Here is a 20,494-nt window from a genome sequence, read left to right on the forward strand (position 1 = left end):
GAGGTTGGCCTTGCTTCTTCTGCACTTTTCACAGGTTGAAAAACTAGGTTTTTTCTAAGTTGCTTGTTTTGATATGGTGTTGTATGTACTGACCAGTACAGGCATGGGCTGATCCCCCCCCACCCCCTGATGTCATCCTCTCCTGGACTCCTCCCCTGTGACCCAGGCCATGAAGGTCGAGCCACATCTTCCATCCCTTCACTTCCCTCACTTGGACCCAGGTGCCTGCAACTGTTGTGTTTAATAAAGCCTATCGTTTCCCCTCAGTCTTTGTCTCTGTGATTATTGGGCCTTTGTCTCTGTGATTATTGGGCCACCTGGTCGTGCCCAACACTGTTTTTTCCCTTTCTTCATTTCCAGAATCCTACTGTAGTAAATTACTGTTCAAAACATTGATAAAGTCAAAGAAGTCACTACAGTTCGAGTATTGAACAATTCAGTCAGGGAAAGATGTCTTCTCATGTCTTTTTCCTACGCCATCTTGCCACAACCACCCTCCCTCCCCCCTCTCAGTTGACTCCTTGAACACCCATCCAATCCACGGACTCTAGGCAGTCCTGCAGCTGTCTTCCCTCACGTGACCACCTTCTGGTTGTCCTGATCTCGTAAGTGTTGTGAGCAGTTTTAGGCCCCATTTCTAAGAGAGGATGTGATGGCCCAGAGGTGGTTTACAAGAATGATCCTGGGGATGAGAGGAATAATGTTTGAGGAGCATTTGATGGTTCTGGGCCTGGACTCGCCCGAGTTTAGAAGAATGAGGCAGGACCTCGTTGAAATCCGATGAATAGTGAAAGGGCTGGATAGAAAGAATTTTGCCAGTTGTGGGAGAGTTTAGACCAGTGGGCACAACCTCAGAATAAAAGGATATCTGCTCAAAATGGAGATGGAGAAACCTTTTCATCTCAAGTAGTGATTTTCAAACTCCTCCTCCACAACCCCACCCCCACCCCCCGGATCATATTCCACTTAATCCCTGTGCCGGAAGTGCTCTGTTAGTAAGGGATTACTTAATGTGGTATATGATTGGAAATAAAAAGTTTGAAAACCACTGTTTTAATCGTACATCATTGACTTGTTCTGTGCGTGGTTTCATAACTCCAGAGGAAATGGGCCAATGACAATTTTTCTCAAGGAAAGTTTTTCCTTCACAATTGGGTCGACTGCAGTCTTTCTCAGCCTTTTTTCTCATTCATATGCCACTTTAAGCAATCTCTTACTCTTTTTCGACACTCCAAGGAATAAAGTCCCAACCTGTTCAACCTTTCCCTGCAGATCAACTCCTGAAGACCTGGCAGCGTCCGAGTAAATCTTATCTGCACTCTTTCAATCTTACTAATACCCATCCTGTAGCTAGGTGACCAGAACTGCACACAATACTCCAAATTTGACCTCACCATCATCTTATACAACCTCACCATAACTTCCCAACTCCTATTTTCTTTTTGTTAATTAATGAAGACCAAGATGACAAAAGCTGGCTTTAGATCCATGTCGTCCTGTGACACCACTTTCATGGAATTATGCAACTGTGTTTTATCTCTTTCTGCCGATTTCTATAACTTGGCTGTTCAATTTCATAATGTTGGCTTCTGGACTATTTTATTGTGCCCCTTGATCTAGAGCGTTCTGGCAGAACAAAGCAATTTTGTTTTCTTTTGTCAGGTCAAATTTTGTCACATTGATCCAAAAACAAGTATTTTCACCATTCCTTCATTTCAGATTCTCTGCAGCTGTCGTATTGAACCTCACAGTGACGGCATCATGTTTGTCTTGTTTATCCTTTCCCCCTCCATCCAGACAGATGTGCTGATCAACGAGTCGACTCCACTCATCCAGCACCACTGCCATTTCTGCTGCTCGGGCTTTTCATCCCACGTATTCAGTTTGTTATTTCTCCTCTTCTTTTTCTCAGTAAAGAGAATCAGGTTTGTTTGAATATCTTTCAGAATCCCAGTGAAAGGTTATCGACCTGAATGTTTTAACTCCGATTATTTTTCCAGTAGATGACCTGCTGAGTATTTCCAGCGTTGAGTTTTTATTTTATTGCCTTGATGTACTACTGAGTGCTTTGAATGGGAGAAGAAATGTGGGTTGGGTTAAGTTGAGATGTCTCGATCATGGAGTGAATTTAGAAAAATAGACGTAAAAGTGGAGGGTGCATGGAAATTGTTCATTAATCTTTTCAAATTGATTTTGGAGCTATGATTGTTTTCTGATGTATGCACAGTGTTCAGAATTAAAATTTTTGTGATGAACATGTCTCAAAATTTGTCATATTGTGGCAACAAAACAGGTGCAAATATTGTTCTAAATTACATTTTAAAAAAAGAAATTCAGCTGTGCAAAATGAAGAGTAAGTGAGAGTAACTGTGGTTCCTTGTCCATTCGGAAATCTGATGGCAGTGGGGGAGGAGTAGTGTTTGTACCTTTGGGTGTTCATCTTCAGGCTCCTGGACCTGTTTTCCTGGTGATCACAGTGTGAAGAAGGCCTGGTCTGGGTGGTGAGGGTCCCTGAGGATAGAGGTTGTTTTCTTGAGACTCCGCCTCTCGGAGAAGTCCTTGATACATGGGCCAGAAAGCGCGGGATACTCACATGGCTTAATTTAAACCTGCTGGCAGCAAACTCTGAATGATGTCCCACCTTGTACCGTGGAGCCCGGCACACTATACCCATATGACAGTTTACAGCACGGTAGCAGGCCATATCGGCCCTTCGAGTCCGTGCCAGTTCACATGAACAACTCCACTAGTTTCCCCCTCCCACACACTGCCCATATCCCTCCAACCCCTTCATATACATGTACACATCCAACCTTCTCTTAAGTCACAGAATGGACACTGCTGCAATTATCTCTTCTGGAAGATCATTCCATTCTGCCACCACTCTCTGAGTGAAGAAGCATCCTCCAACATTTCTCCTAAAGCTTTACCCCTTACCCTTAAATCATGTCCTCTTGTTCCAACCTCCCCTGCCCTCAGGGGAAAGACTCTACTCATATCTAGTCTATCTATTCCCTTCAAAATTTTAAATACCTCTATCATAACCCCCTTCAACCATCTACATTCTAATGAATAAAGTTGCAATCTCCTTAATCTTTCTCTGTGCTCTTGATGTTGTTAGTCAGGCAACATTTTTGTAAATCTTCTCTGCACCCTCTCCACCTTATCTATATCCTTCCAATAAATGGAGATCAGAACTGAACACAATTCTCCAAACTTGGCCTCACCAATGCCTTAAACAGCTATACTCTAGTCTATGCTAGGATTTATGAAGGCCAGCATGCCCTGTCTACATGGGAATCCAACCTCAGTGAACCATGTACCATAACTCCAAGATCCCCCTGTTCCTCTTCATTCCTCGACCCCCTCCCCTTAACTGTATTTGTCCTATTTTGATTATTTTTTCTGGAATGCAGCACCTCACTCTTGTCAACATTAAAATCCATCTGGCATCTTTCAGTCTACTATTCCAAACAAACCAAGTACTGTAATCCAAGAAAACCTTCCTCACTATTTTCGTATCTTCTGCATATTTTCTCACCCAGTTAACCATCCCCGCATCCAAATCATGAATATAAATGATAAACAACAGGGGACTCAGCACCGATCCCTGAGGCACACTGCTCGTCACAGGCTTCCATCCTGACAGACAGTTGTCCACCATGACTCTCTGCTGTCTGTTTCACAGCCACCTCTGAACCCATCTCACTATCTATTAAACCCTAGTGACTGAACCTTCCTAACTAACTTTACATGTGGCACATTATCAAAAGCCTTACTAAAATTCAAATAGATCTCATCACCTGATCTACTTTTCTCATCAAAAAATTCAACAAGATTCATCGAACATGATTTTCCCTTCACAAACCCATGCTGGGTGCCCCTGATCCCTCCCTGCCTATCCAGATATTTGTACATACTATCTCGAAGAATACCCTCCATAACTTTTGCCACCACCAAACTCAAACTTATTGGCCAATAATTATTTGGCCTACACCTTGTGCTCTTTTTAAAACAGCGGAACTACATTTGCAACCCTCCAATCCCGCAACACCACACCCTCTTCCAGTGATCTTTGTAAAATCACCGTCAGAGCCCCAGCTATTTGCTCCCTGACCTCCTTTAACGTCCTGAGAAAAGTACCATTAGGACCAGGAGACTTATCCACCTCCATTGACCCTGGAAGATCCAAAACCCTCTCTTTAATAATCCTTATCCTTTCCATAACTAAAGCATTCATCTCATTTATCTCACATAGTCCAGTGTCCCTTTCCCTCGTGAATACAGAAGAGAAAAAAAATTGTTCAATATCTTCCCCATCTCATACAGCTCTTGACATACACATCGCCCACCGTTACCATTTTCCAGTGGACCTACTCTATCCTTCAACCTCCTTTTACTGTTCATGTATCTGTAAAAACCCTCATGATTCACGTTCACCTTATTAGCTATTGACACCTTATACCATCTTTTTGCCTTTCTAATTTCCCTTTTGAGGTTCTTTCTGCAATCTAAGTAAGGATCAATCTTTTGTTTCTTATATTTAGCATGGGCCTCCCTCTTATCCTGAACCGTTCCTAATTTTTCTAGAAAACCACGGCTTCCTTGGAGTCTTGCCTTTCGGCCGATCTGGACTATGAAGATCCCTTACTCTCAAAATCTCACTTTTAAATACCCTCCAATTTTCTTCTAGATCATTTTCGACTAAAAGATCAGCCCACACAACTCTCTGCAAATCTCTTCTCATTTCTTCAAATCTGGCCTACCCCCACTTGAAGATCTTCAACTTTGAACCCAACCAATCCCCTTCCATAATTAAGCTAAATCTAAAGGACCCATGATCACTGGATCTGAAGTTCTCCCTAACGCTCACCTCCGCCACCTGCCCCATTTCATTCCCTTCCCACAGATCGAACACTGACCCCATCTCGTGGACATCTCCACATACTGCTGCAAAAAGCAGTCCTGAACACGTTATCTAAACTCTAACCCATCCTGACCTCTCACTGACTCTGTTTCCCAATCGATGTTAGGACTTCACTTGCCTCCTTTCTGGACCCATCAACCTTGCGTATAACTTAATCAGGCTGAAACCTAGTTTTGTGTTGTGGCATAATGGCAGAGGACATGACATTCTGGTACATAGTAGGTTCATTGGACGCTGCTACAGCATCTCAAGTAAGAGAATTTGTTGCCAATCCCCTGGTGGAAAACCAGTACACCAGGTTTAGCCAATTTCTCCTGGACACACTGGAATTGATTAGACATGAGCGCAGCTTGCGGCTTTTAAATATGGAGGGCTCGGGTGAGAGGAATCTATCCGATCTAATGAATGAGATGGTTGCATTAGCAGATGGTCATTCTCATTGTATACTTTTTGAGACTCTATTCCTGTCCAAACTCCCAGGTCGTGTCGCAATACCAATCATTAACTTGGATTTCTATGTAGCGCGGGAGGCTGATAGACTCCATCATACTCCAATGCAAGAGTCTGCTCACGTCCAGACTGTTTTTGTAGCAGATCTATATCCCGTGTCCTATGAGCCTCCTGTATCTGCAGTTCAGTCAAAGAAGGATGAACACACTGATGGGCGGCGAGAATGCTGTTTTTACCATCGCCAATGGGGATAAAAGCCCATAAATGTGTCCTGCAGGTACCTATTACAGAAAAAAGGTAGGAAATGAAAAACCCGGCTACCATTAATGGCCTCGGCATCTGGCACAAGTACGGGCCCATTATGTCTTCAAGACGACACTGGTAAGCACAAGTTTCTTGTAGACACGAGTGCTGAGGTCCCTTTGCTCCCACCCAACCGATTTTGAAATAAAAACCACGTAAATAACAACACCTGGCTCTTCAAACAGCAAATGGGATGAAAATTCCCTGCTTTGGCACACGACGAGTCACGATTTGGATAGATGTGACATTCCATTGGAATTGCGTATTGGCTTCCATTACACAGCCCATTATGGGTGCAGATTTTTTAAGGTCCCGTGACTTTCTAGTAGACGTGAGGTGGAGGAAATTGGTTCATGTTACCACTTTTCAAACATACCCACTGGTCTGCAGCAAAGGGAGTGTTTCCCATCTCGGGGTCCAGACCCTGCACAAAGATGCACATGCTGCTCTCCTCAATGAATTTCCCTGTACTCTCTCACCAAATTTCAATCCCTCCTAAATGGCCCAGGGTGTATCCCATTACAGAGACACTTCAGGCCTGCCTAGTTACACCAGGACTCGCCCTCTTCCGCCTGATAAACTGCGCAGGCTTTTTGAATTTCATAGGATGCCACTTGGGTTGAAGAATGCCGTTCAAACCTGCCAGCAGCTTATTGGCACTTTGGGCAGAGATTTAGAGTTCCCTTACATCTACTTGGATAATGTCCTCATAGCCAGTCAGGATATCAACAACTGCATTTACTCCGCCTGTTCCAAGGGCTGGGGGAATTTGGTCTTCCCATCAACCCTAGCAAATGTCAATTTGGCAAATCCACCATCAGCTTCCTGGGACACAAGATCACAGCCAACGGTGTCTTTCCCTTCTCCAGCAAGGTAAAGGCAGTCCCTGATTTTCCAACACCTACCACGGATCAGGGCCTGCGGAAATTCTTGGGCAGGAAAAACTTCTATCACCGGTTCATTCCAGCAGCTGCTGACATTCTTCGACCACGGTTTCCGATCCTCACCACAAAGCACAGGGACGTTCCCTGGACAACAGAGGTTGAATTTGTGATGCTCAAGATGCTTTAGTCAATGCAGCAACGCTCCCCCATCCTAACCCCGACACTTCCGTGACATTTAGTTCTGATGCCTCGAGTACGGCCCTTGGTGTGTTTGTTGAGCAGTACGTTGATGGCCATTGCCAACCCCTCGCGTTCTTTAGCCGACATCTATAGTCATTGGAGATGAAATACAGTGCATTGTATCAAGCGACACGGCACTTCCGATTTGTTTTGGAGGGTCAGCATTTCACAGTGTTCACAGACCACCAGCCTCTCGTTTATGCCTTCAGCAAAATAACGGATCCATGGTCGGCAAGACAGCAAGGTCACTGTCATATAATTCAGAATTTACCATGGATGTGCACTATATTTCTGGTAAAAACAATGGCGTCACGAATATGCTGATCAGACTGACTGTATATCATATTCAGGGGGACATTGATATTCCGGAATTAGCCAGTGTCCAGGCAATGGACCCCGATGTTCAGGGATACAGTACGGCCATGACTAACCTGGACATACAGCAGGTGGCAGCACAACTGGGCTGCCAACCTTACTTTGTGACATGTCTTTGGGCTACACTATACCAGTGATTCCGCCATCTTGGAGGCAATGCCTTTTTGACCAGATACACAGCTTGTCTCATCCGTCCATCAGAACATCTGTCAAGCTCACGTCAAATAAATATGTATGGCATGCTCTGAAAAAAGGCATTGCGCAATGTGTCTGCACATGTACCTCCTGCCAGACTGCCAAAATTCAGTGCCACACCAAGGCACCTCTTCAACCTTTCCTGGCGGTACACAGGTTGTTGAAACACGTGCAAGTGAACCTGCTCGGACCATTGCCAGTATCTCAAAACATGTGATAGATTCTAACAGTCATAGAACGTTTCACGCGCTGGCCAGAAGCCATCCCATTGCCATCCAGTGACACTGAGACAAGGGCCAGAACATTCATCATCAAGTGGATGGCTAGGTTTGGTTTCCCAAGCCACAATAACTTCAGTCCGCGGAACACAATTCACACACAGTCCAACGGCCTTGTGGAATGTTTCCACCGGCAACTGAAGGCCCGATTCTCCGGTCTCAATTAGGTCGAAGAATTGCCCTGGGTTCTATTGGGAGTGCACCCGGCTCCAAAGGAAGACATGTCTGCATTGTCCGAAGAGTTGGTTTACGGTATGGTCCTTACAGTTTCTTGGGACATTCATTTCACAACCAACTCTGATCTGAACGTTCTTCAGCAGCTTCGACGTGGTGTCGCGATCACCTTTTCATACCCACTGGCATGGAACCTCTAAACAGAATGTGCTCCCATCACTCCTGGACACTGATTTTGTTTTTGTGTGCAGACAGGTTCCACGAGTGCCGTTACGACCGTATGAGGGCCATTGTCGTGTGGTGAAGAAGGATGGGGTTGTGTATACTTTGGACATTGGGGGACATTGTAGCTGTTTCATGTGGACAGACTCAAGCCTGCCCATGTGGATCCCACTTCATCCATTCAGTGCCCCCTGCGCAGATGGCGAGGGCGTCCACCTAAGGTGCATGCAGCTGGTGCTTTAGTTTCTGGTGACAGTTCTTGGGGGGGGGTGCGGGTAGCAGCTGTGTAATGGGCTGAGTGGGCATGGTTTTTTGGTGGGCACGTGAAATCATAAGACAAACAGGTGTCCGTTTAATTGACCATACGCGCGTGGTGCTGTGTGCCGAGGAATGACACGTTGATCTGTGGATTCTCCTGACAGAAGGCACGGGACACTCACAGGGTTTAATATAAACCTGCGGTCCCGTGGATCGGCAGCAAACACATAATGATATCCAATGGAGCCCGGGACACGCTGTAAATAAAGTAAGTCTGTAAAGTCTGAATAAACCATTCTTGTGTTGACTAACCTGGTGTGTGTGTGTGTGTGTGTGTGTGTGTGTGTGTGTGTGTGTGTGTGTGTGTGTGTGTGTGTGTGTGTGTGTGTGTGTGTGTGTGTGTATTGCTTTAGTAGCTCTATCGAACTAGCTGCTACATATATAAATATTTTGGATGATTATTGCACTTACAGGATACTTTTCATCCATCTCACAGCCTGTGGGAAGAAACTATTCCCCAGCCTGGCGGTCCTGATTTTGATGAAGGACCTGGTTAAAGATGCTGTGCATTGGATGGAAATGGTCTTTTTACAATTCCTTGATCCCTATTTGAACAACACTCCCAGTAAATGTCACCTACAGGAGAAAGGGAGACCCCAGTGATACTCACAACTCTTTGCATCATTCCTGTCTGATGCTTGCCAACTACTAGACCATCGAATGATGCAGCCAGACAGGAGACTCAACTGCACTCCTGTAAAATATCAGGAATAGAGCTGTTGGCCTTGACCTCCTCAGTCTCCTTGGAAAGTGTAGGCACTTCCTGACCAATAAGGAGGTGTGATTGTTTTGTGTATTAATACGTGTGCTGTATGGATGGAAATTTTATGTGATTGTATTGTCTATTCTTGCTCTTTAACAATCTTTAGTGGATAGAAGTAGTCATTGTACTTTAGGATGTACAATCATGTACAATCCTTAAATAGCCACTTGGCCCAGATGACTATTCAGTCCAAGAATACTTTCTATCACAGGCAGATTTTGAACAATAACACCATTCATTTCGCAACAACTGCCACTTAATTTTGCCAGTTGTTCAATGGTAAACTATATGGGGAAAACACCACTGTCAACTCTTCTACCTTAAAGGACTAATTATATTCAAATGGGCAGTAGATCAAGAGATGGAAACAATGAAATCAGACAGAGGTGAGTGGCTGCTTGAATTAGAAACATTCGTGTTCATGCTATAGAGTTTAAGGCTGCCCAGGAGCAATATATTGTGTTTTCTTTCAGTTTGTGTGCCCTCAACCTGGCGAAGGATGGGGCCAATAGACATGTTGCTGGAAGGGTTAGAGAATTGATATGGTAGGTCACAGGAAGCTCAAGTTTAGATCCAACAAGCACATGTATTTAGCAAAGTGGCCACCCAGTCTGTATTGGTCTTGCCTATAATGAGGTCAACTGAGTCTACCAAATGTAGGAGATTAAGTTGGATGGGGTGCATGTGAAACACTGCCTCACCTGGAAGGTCTAATTGTAGCCTTGGATAGAGGTGCCAGGAGATGTAGGGACAAGTTTGGCAATTTCTGCAGTTCCAATGGGGACTACATGAGGTGGTGATGGGTGGAGAGGGAAGTGCCGTTGAGGGAGTCACAGAAAGACATGCCCCTGTGAAAAGAGGATATGAGTGGAGCGGGTTAGATGTAACAGGTTAGAGGATGGTGCTGAAGTTGGAAGTATTCAAGGATAATGTGTCAGATGTGGCAGCGGATGGGTGGTAAGTGAGAAACCTGAGGGATTCGGTCCTTGTTCTGCCAGAGAGGAGGTGGGGGAAGGGCAGAAAAAGAATTGGAGATAAGAGTGTAGGCTTTATCAAAGACAGTATGGGGGAATCTGCATTTATTGAAGAAATAAGACATTTTGGGTGTCCTGGAGTAGAAGACCTCATCCTGGGACTGTTACAGGCCCTGAGGACCCCAAACCTTAGCAGCAATAGTAAATCATCAAGATAAATGGTTATTTAAACAAACGTTGTTTTTAAATTTCTTTAAACAAAAAAATAGATTCAAACTTTAACTTATCATTATTAACTTAACAGCCTTACATTGCCCCCTTCCAATTCTAACCGCAGGTGTATTTAATATGTATAAAGTTCTTTGACACAACTCCCAAGTTCACCGGTGTCTATCAATTCTTATACTGTGCACAGATTCAACATTTATGAATTTTCACCAAGCTCTGGTGCTTAAAAGTAAATGTTTACCCTCCAGGAAGGCGCTTGTTGATTTCAGAGAGGGATTTCTTGCTCATTGGACACACAAAATCTGATTCCCTCTGATCATTCACTTTGGGGTCTTGCCAAAGAAACTAGCCCCATCAGGGTTTTCCAAATGATAACCTCTTCTGCAGGTCACCATTGAGTTCCTTTTTTTCGCTCATTTCAGGTGAAACACCATTTCTAGCCAGTCATCTCCTCTTGTATGGGCAACAAGGTTTTTCAATAGGCTGAACTGAGAACTCACAACCCATTTTCAAAATGGGGTTTCAACAAGATGTCAACTTGCCATCTCTCTCTCTCTCTTTCAGAAAAAAAGCCTATTTGGCCTCTCCTCTCTGCTTGCAAAACCACATGACTTTCTTAGAAGAGCAAACTGGAACCAGCCAGATGACTGCACCTGACCCAAACTTCTGAGTCCATTCATCTGTTGCTTTAAAAACAATAATCCATTTACACCTAATTTTGAAATTATAGCAAAGCAGTCTCCTTGTTTTGTCTTTGCAAAGGCTCTTGGCGCCTGCATGACTCACTCTCAGCAAAGCTCTTGCAATTTAAATAAGAGCTGTTTTGTGAAGTGTTTGTGTTTGTTTGTGACCTCCACGACTCCTACAATCCATCTCTTTCAAAAACATATCTATATACAATGTAAAATATATAATCTGTCACAGGACAGATGCAGCAGAGGAGTTGTGATAAAATCAATGATGTCCTTGCAAAAAAAAATGGGAAGAGGTATAATCCAGGTAGCTCTGGTGAGTGGAATTTGTAATAGTTTGAAACTTGAACCTCTCTATTTCAGGAGACAATTTACTGTCATGTAATTTAAAAGTGTCATATCACACAAAATTGTTTTTATCCTGCTTTAAGGCAGACATTCGCCATTGGTAGAAATTGCCTGAAATACCTCTTGCAGTGAGAGAAAGAAGCAAAAGAGAGTCGTGCTCTCTCTCTCCCCCCCCCCCCTGCCCAACCCCACCATCCCAAGCCCTGGGCCAAGTCACTGAGGGTCTGTGGATTCTCTATCAATGGTCACAGACCAATCCAAGTCATTGACAATGCGAGATCCAGTTTTGAACCTCTGACACAATTAGGAACCATTTAGCACCCACTCGTATCCCAAGTCTGATACCTGATACCCTTTTAGCCAGTTTGGAACCCATCTCTAGCAATCCACAGCCTAGTGTGAGTTCCTTGACTGCTTTCTCCAGAAGCCCATAGCCTGCGTGGTTTCTCTCCTCAAATTACCAACAGCCTGTCAGATATGTGGGTCCTACAGATGCAGGACCCCTCACTGTTCTGCTTCCATGGTCACTGACCTGTGGAATGAATCCTCCGCTTCTCAGATGTTGATGGTGTGTGGTCTTCCTGTTTTCTGGTCCCCTGTGTTAGTCCTCCGCTTCACCAGAGTTCTTGGTGGCGAGGAAATCTAACACATTTAAATAAAAATTTTACAACTTGGAGTAGAATCTCGCATGTCTAGAGGGATGGAAAGGGCATTTTCACAAATTGAAGCCTAATATTTGAATATGCAGGTGCCAAATTTGCAAAAGCATAGAGTATACATTTCTCAAGCTTGAAGTATTTTTTTCTAAAGGAAGACAACTTTGAATTTTTGCATGTCATCTTGGCATCCCTAAAATTATATCTGATATCCAATAAGTGCAAAACATTTCCTCATCACCACTAACAATTAATTAAACAAATTTCAATTGATACTTTAATAGTTTTAATTTGGGCCTTGTTCCTTCAATATTTCGTTATAAAAATAAGGTTGGATTTTGTCGAAAAACAGCTCCTATAACTTGTTCCAAAAAATTTGTATTTCTCCCCAAAAAGATCTTGCATTAAGACAAAGCTAAATTGTATGCAAGAAAGTTTCTACATCTTCACCACACCTCAAACATTGATCTGATAATTCTGATATTATTCTATTCAATTTCTCTGGTGTAAGAAATAACTGCAGAAGAAAAACTAGTTGTGAATTCCTTCCTCACTGCTGCTGCAGTGTGGAATTCTGGTCAATCGATCCAAAATGCTGAGTTGAAGTGAATTAATACAACACCCCTGGATCACGTGATCTCTATTCCCAAATCAGCTTCCTGTTGAGCTTTTTAAATCCAACTGCCTGAGTCACCTGACTCCAGGTGCAGCTTTCAGATAAAATACATTCTGACATATGCTACATTACGGATGTAAACAGAATTATACTGAACTAATTTATATCTTACATTGAGTTCCTTATATGGACCTGCCCTTATTTGCCAATCAATTAAAATATTCAGATCCACTTCCCACCTTTGTCTTGACTTATGAACTCCTCGTTTAAAAGTTCCTACTTGTAATAAAGAGGACATCATCGAAGTAATTTTTTAAACAATTCCTCTTTATAAGGAATTTCTATTTCAGTACCACATGGTTGATCCTAACTTAGCCTTCAAATATGCTCTTAGTTGGAAATAGCAAAATAGATTGCGATGAGTTATACGATATTTATTTTTCAGTTGCTCAAATGACATTAATTGACCACTTTCACAACAATCTTCAACATTTATAATTCCCTTATGAAACCAGCTGTCCAGAAATTGATGATCCTTGGAAAAAGATACGAGGATTTTGAATCAAAGCCATCCTGGGTGATGTACATCCACTTACACCAATTTCATCATTTATTTTATTCCATATATTAATCATATGTTTCAACAATGGTGTATTTTTATCACCAACCTTTAATTTTGAATCCCACTGTCTTGGGTAAACTTATACCTCTCATTTTGTTCATTTTAGATTGGTCACAGTGTTTGAGCTACCGAAAGAAAATAGACACACACACCGAGAGCAGTTCAGTTTATACAAATGTTTATTACTAATTCAAAAGCTGATTTCACACTACAATATGCAAGCCCTTCCCAACTATACTTATCAATGTCCGGGCTGGTCCCAACTGCCGAAGCGAGGCAACAACTGCACACTTGTAGTAGGTTGTCAGGGCGCCAGTAGCAGCTTCTCCACCTCCCCCGACCGGGACGTTGCTCGGACTCAGGCTGTTCTTCCTTCTTGTCAAGGGGCGTTCCCACCCCTCGGAGAGTCTAAACTTAAGCAGCAGGACCACAGGCTTATATACCCCAAAAACAATTAATCATGGCCTACTCCTTCTAATATTTGTCAGTCAAAATCAAAACTGAACATTATATTCTACAATTTAGAAGATTAATTATTATGGAACCAGGATGTTATGATTTCCTGGTTTATCTTGTAGATACAAAGACTTATTAAAACTTCTCGAGCAAGACAGGTTGTGACCAATTCGTCAATTTCAGAGTGTTGCATTTGACAACTGCTTTCCCTGGGCCTCACAGTGGAATTCCATTTCAAAGTGTATCTTCAGATAAGTCCCCATGGCTGAGTTTAATTACATCTGCTAGTTCTGAAAGTAAGGTGACCTGCGTGTGGACCCAGTGTCGTCAGTTCCACATAAGCAAAAAGCATCTGGGTACATGGTTTTAATCCTCCATTACACCCACATATAGAATTCATCTGCTTTCTCTCTCCTATTTTATTTGATGGCAATTTTTCCCTTTCAAAAAAAGAAGCAAGAAATCTCATTTGAGCTGCTCGATAACAATTTTAAAAATGAGGAAGCTGTAGTCCTTTCAATGCAGAAGTTGTATTGGGTCACTTGTAACATGGGATTCAATAGGAAATGGGTTCACATGACATAAGCTCATGATGCAGACTGTTTTCTGATAATGGAATACAAGAGGAGGGTTGTCTTGGTCTTCCGCAGGATATAGATCATAAGATACAGGGGCAGAAGTAGGCCCATTGAGTCTGTTCAACCATTCTTCCACTCATCCCCACTGCCCAGCTCTCTCCCCTTAACCCTTGATTCCTTGACTAATCAAATACCCGTCATTTTCTGCCTGAAATACACCCAATGACCACAGTTCCACAGATCCATGAACCACTGACAAAATCAATTTTTCCACATCTGTTTTAAATTGACACCCTTTTATCCTGAAATTATGTCCCTTGTTCTAGAATCTCCTACCATGGGAATCATCTTTGCCATATGTACTCTGTCCAAGCCTTCCAGCATTTGAAATACCGCTGAGGTCTCTCTTATCCTTCTGTACTCCAACTAGTACAGTCGAAGAGTCGACAATTGTTCCTCATACACTAACCCTTTCATTCCTGATATCATTCCAGTAAATCATCGCTGACCTTCTCCAACACCAGCACATCTTTTCTCAAATACGGCACCCAAAACTCTAATTCTGATTGAATGGAAAGGGAATTCTCCAACGACACAAACACAACAGTGAAATGATATTATGTCTTGTTAATATTTACAATAATTATTGAAGAGTCAATTAATAATTTTCAAAAGATGCCGGGTCCCTTTTTTGGACTATTATCATTACCTGAAGCTTGGTGCTGTGTTACGAGACCAGAGGATCCCAAAACACAGCAGCAATAGATATTCACCAAGACAAATGGTGACTTAAACAAAAGCTGATTTTAATTATCTTTCAACATGAATACGGATTTACATGTTAACTTATCACTATTTTACTACTTTAACTTAATTTACTTAACTTACCCCCCTTCTAATTTAAGTGCACGTGTCTGTAATGTGTGTGTAAGTTCAGAAAAGTTCTTTGGTTCACAGTCCAATCTCACTTCTCATTCCTCCAAGTTCACTGGTTTCAGGCCATTCTTATACTGTGTACAGAATTTAACATATAACATAACATATAACATAACAATTACAGCACGGAAACAGGCCATTAGGCCCTTCTAGTCTGCACTGAACCAAACACCCCTTTCTAATCCCACCTCCCTGCACAATGCCCATAACCCTCCATCTTCTTCTCATCCATATACCTGTCCAACCTTTTCTTAAATAATACAATTGACTCCGCCGCCACTATTTCTCCCGGAAGATCATTCCACACGGCTACCACTCTCTGAGTAAAGAAGTTCCCCCTCATGTTACCTCTAAACCTCTGCCCCTTAATTCATAACTCATGTCCTCTTGTTTTAATCTTTCCTCCTCTTAACGGAAATAGTCTATCCACATCCATTTTGTCTATCCCTTTCATAATCTTAAATACTTCTATCAAATCCCCTCTCAACCTTCTATGCTCCAAAGAATAAAGACCTATATATATATAGATATAAATAAAAATATATGTATAAAGTTCACCAGGATTTGGTGCTTGAAAGGTAAATGAGCACTACTCAGGAAGGTTCTTGTTGTTTTTCAGAGAGAGGTGTGTTGTTCAGGGAAACATTAGGGTGTTTTTGACTCAATGTACCAGGATCTGAAGTCCGTTATCTCTTCAGAAAAGCTCTGATAGCTTTAGCATGGAGCAGAACTGAGCCAGGACTTTGCAGGTATTTAAGGGAATGTGTGGGCAGGGTTTTTTCTGGACCAACAATCTCACCAAATGACTCTGCTTGAAATCAAGATTCAAACCATTTTGAGGAATACAACAGGAATTGTTCAACAAGAGCCTGGTGTTCCCTGAGGAGTTTTCTTTCAATAGTGTACATGATTTTTTTTAAAACCCTGTTAATATTCCTGATACAGATCTTTGTATTTAACTTTCAGGTTGCTATCTGTTGTTCACTTGGAGGCCTTTAATGGGGTGACTGGGTGGAATCTTTGCTTTAACCAAGCAGTTTTCTTGCAATTTTCCAGCTGTAAGATGTGGTGTAGTTGCTTGCAAGTTTAGCAAGTGGGATTATGACGTGAAACTGCAAGTCACAGTGTTTTGTTTTTGAAAATGCAAATGTGAACATTTTAACTTTGATCTTCTTGGTTTGCTTAAGTTTACAGAGGAGATGTTGGGTCAAGCTGAGAAGACAGAGTTTGATGCTCATTTGGCGAATCGGCTGGGAAAAGCAGAAAGCATAAAACGAGGGGCTGAAAAAATCATGAAACAGACTGAAGTGCCGTTGAACCAAACCCAGGTAAAGAATTTAATTTTGTGCTGTGTAAATAAGAGACCAAACGATTTGGGCTTTTCGTGGTGACCTATTTAAATGAACAAAATCTGATTAGAATAGAAGTTTATGGAATGTTTGGAAGTTGCCACAAAAAAAAATGGAGATATAAATTAGATGTTGTAATTAAGAAAAATGAACAATACAATGAGCCTTGTGTCACAGTATCTGCCTCCCTCTACCGTACATCACCATTAAACCTTCTCCCCAATATGAACCTGATGTCAAAGTATCTGACACAGTTAATCGTACATCACTGTTAAACCTCACGAATGTGAATCCTGTCTCATAGTTTCTGCCTCAGTCTATAGTACATCAGCGTTAAACCTTCTCCCCACTGTGAATTTGATGTAATAGTATTTGCTTCAGTCTACCGTCCAGCACCGTTTAACATTCTCCCCACTGTAAACCTAGTGTCACAGTATCTACCTCAGTCTCCCATACATCACCCTTAAATCTCCTCCCTACTGTGAACCCACTGTCAATGTATCTGCAATAGTGTAATGTGGATCACTTTTAAACATTCTTCCCCCTGTGAACCTGGTTTCACAATATCTGCCACATTTTATTGTACATCACTTTTAAACATTCCCTGTACTGTAAACCCAGGGTCACAGTATCTGCCTCAGTCTACTGTACATCACCATTAAACTTTCTACGCACTGTGAACCTGGTGTAACAGTACCTGCCACAGTTTATTGTACATCACTGTTAAACCTTCTCACTAATGTGAACTCGGTGTCACAGTATCTTCCACAGTTTAGCGTACACCACTGATAAACTTTCTCCCCTTTGTGAATCCAGTGTCACAGTATCTGCCTCAGTCTTCGTACATCACTGTTAAATATTCTCCCCACTGTGATCCTGGTGTTACAGTACCTGCCACAGTTTATTGTACATTCTTTGGCTTGGCTTCGCAGATGAAGATTTATGGAGGGGTATGTCCACGTCAGCTGCAGGCTCGTTTATGACTGACAAGTCCGAAGCAGGATAGGCAGACACGATTGCAGCGGTTGCAAGAAAAAATTGGTTGGTTGGGGTTGGGTGTTGGGTTTTTCCTCCTTTGTCTTTTGTCAGTGAGGTAGGCTCTGTGGTCTTCTTCAACGGAGCTTGCTGCCCGCCGAACTGTGAAGCGCCAAGATGCACGGTTTGAGGCGATATCAGCCCACTGGCAGTGGTCAATGTGGCAGGCACCAAGAGATTTCTTGAGGCAGTCCTTGTACCTCTTCTTTGGTGCACCTCTGTCTCGGTGGCCAGTGGAGAGCTCACCATATAACACGATCTTCGGAAGGCGATGGTCCTCCATTCTGGAGACGTGACCTACCCAGCGCAGTTGGATCTTCAGCAGTGTGGATTCGATGCTTTTGGACTCTGCCAGCTCGAGTACTTCGATGTAGGTGATGAAGTCTCTCCAATGAATGTTGAGGATGGAGTGGAGACAATGATTATTGAAGCGTTCTAGGAGCCATAGGTGATGCCGGTAGAGGACCCATGATTTGGAGCCGAACAGGAGTGTGGGTATGACAACGGCTCTGTATACGCTAATCTTTGTGAGGTTTTTCAGTTGGTTGTTTTTCCAGACTCTTTTGTGTAGTCTTCCAAACGCGCTATTTGCCTTGGCGAATCTGTTGTCTATATCGTTGTCAATCCTTGTATCAGATGAAATGGTGCAGCCGAGATAGGTAAACTGGTTGTCCGTTTTGAGTTCTGTGTACCCAATGGAGATGTGGGGGATGGGGGGGGGGGCTGGTAGTCATGGTGGGGAGCTGGGTGATGGAGGACCTCAGTTTTCTTCAGGCTGACTTCCAGGCCAAACATTTTTGCAGTTTAGGCAAAACAGGACGTCATGCGCTGGAGAGCTGGCTCTGAATGGGCAACTAAAGCAGCATCGTCTGCAAACAGTAGTTCACGGACAAGTTGCTCTTGTGTCTTGGTGTGAGCTTGCAGGCGCCTCAGATTGAAGAGACTGCCATCCGTGCGGTACCGGATGTAATCAGCGTCTTCGTTGTTGAGGTCTTTCATGGCTTGTTTCAGCATCATGTTGAAGAAGATAGTAACGAGGGTTGGTGCGAGGACGCAGCCTTGCTTCATGCCGATGTCAATGGAGAAGGGTTCGGAGACTCATTGCTGTGTCTGACCCGATCTTGTTGGTTTTTGTGCAGTTGGATAACCATGTTGAGGAACTTAGGGGGGCATCCGAGGTGCTCTAGTATTTGCCAAAGCCCTTTCCTACTCACGGTGTTGAAGGCTTTGGTAAGGTCAACTAAGGTGATGTAGAGTCCTTTGATATGTTCTCTGCACTTTTCCTGGAGCTGTCTGAGGGCAAAGACCATGTCATTAGATCCTCTGTTTGTGCGAAAGCCTCACTGTGATTCTGGGAGGACATTTTCGGTGAGACTGGGTATTATTCTATTAAGGAGAATCCTAGCGAATATTTTGCCTGCAATGGAGAGCAGCGTGATTCCCCTGTAGTTTGAGCAGTCTGATTTCTCGCCTTTGTTTTTGTACAGGGTGATGATGATGGCATCACGAAGGTCCTGGGGAAGCTTTCCTTGATCCCAGCAGAGCTTGAAAAACTCATGCAGTTTGGCATGCAGGGTTTTACTGCCAGCCTTCCAGACCTCTGGGGGGATTCCGTCCATACCTGCTCCTTTGCCACTTTTCAGTTGTTCAATTGAACATGTCTCTTCCCGGGTAGGGAATTCATCCAGCTCTAGCCTTAAGGGCTGTTGAGGGAGCTGGAGCAGGGCGGATTCTTGGACTGAGCAGTTGGCACTGAAAAGAGATTGGAACTGTTCTGACCATCGGTTGAGGATGGAGATCTTGTCGCTGAGGAGGACTTTGCTGTCTGAACTGCACAGTGGGCTTTAGCCTTTAGAGCCTCATAAAAACCCTGGCGTCGCCAATGTCCGCGCTAAGCTGTGTTCGTTTGGCGAGGCAAGTCCACCACTCATTTTGGATCTCCCGGAGTTTGCGCTGAAGATGGCTGCATACGAGACAGAAGGCTCGTTTTTTTCTCTGGCCAGGACGGCTTTGCAAGGTGAGCCTGGTGGGCAGCTCGCTTCTTTGCCAGCAGCTCCAGGATTTTCTGGTTGTTTTTGTCAAACCAGTCCTTGTTTTTCCTGGAGGAGAAGCCCAGTACCTCTTCAGTGGATTGCAGTATGGCCATTTTCAGCTGATCTCAGAGGGTTTCAGGGGACGTGTCCGTGAGGCAGTTTGCACCCTCAAGCTTTGCTTGGAGGTTTGCCTGGAAGTTTCCTCTCACCTCGTCTGACTGCAGGTTTCCAACATTGAACCTCTTTCTGGGGGCTCGACTCTTCCTGAACTTTGGCTTGAAGCGAAGGTTGAGCTTGCAGTGGACAAGCCGGTGCTCAGTGTGGCATTCCGTGCTGGGCATGACCCTGGTGTGGAGCACATCTTGTTTGTCTCTTTCTTGCACCAGGACATAGTCCAGGAGGTGCCAGTGTTTGGATCGGGGATGCATCCAGGTTGACTTCAGGCTGTCCCTCTGCTGGAAAAGGGTATTCGTAATGACAAGCCACTGTTCTGTGCAGAGCTCCAACAGGAGGCGCTCGTTGTCATTGCACTTGCCGACACTATGCTTGCCCAGGATTCCTGGCCAGGTTTCTGACTCTTTGCCGATGCAAGTGTTGAAGTCGCCAAGGATGACAACCTTGTCGGCTGTAGGGGTATGTTGGATGAGGTTGTGCAGATCAGTGTAGAACTTTTCCTTTTCTGCTGGCTCCGCCTGGAGGGTTGGGGCATTGACCCCGATGAGGGTGATGCATCGCTTGTTTTGAAGGGGGAGTTGCATGGACCTGATCCAGTCAGAGTGGCCTGTCGAGAGGATTTTGAGTTTGTAGGCAATGGAGTTCTTGACCATGAAGCCTACACCAGA

Source organism: Narcine bancroftii, chromosome 11 (genome assembly GCF_036971445.1).
Source record: "Narcine bancroftii isolate sNarBan1 chromosome 11, sNarBan1.hap1, whole genome shotgun sequence".
Taxonomy (NCBI): Eukaryota; Metazoa; Chordata; class Chondrichthyes; order Torpediniformes; family Narcinidae; genus Narcine; species Narcine bancroftii.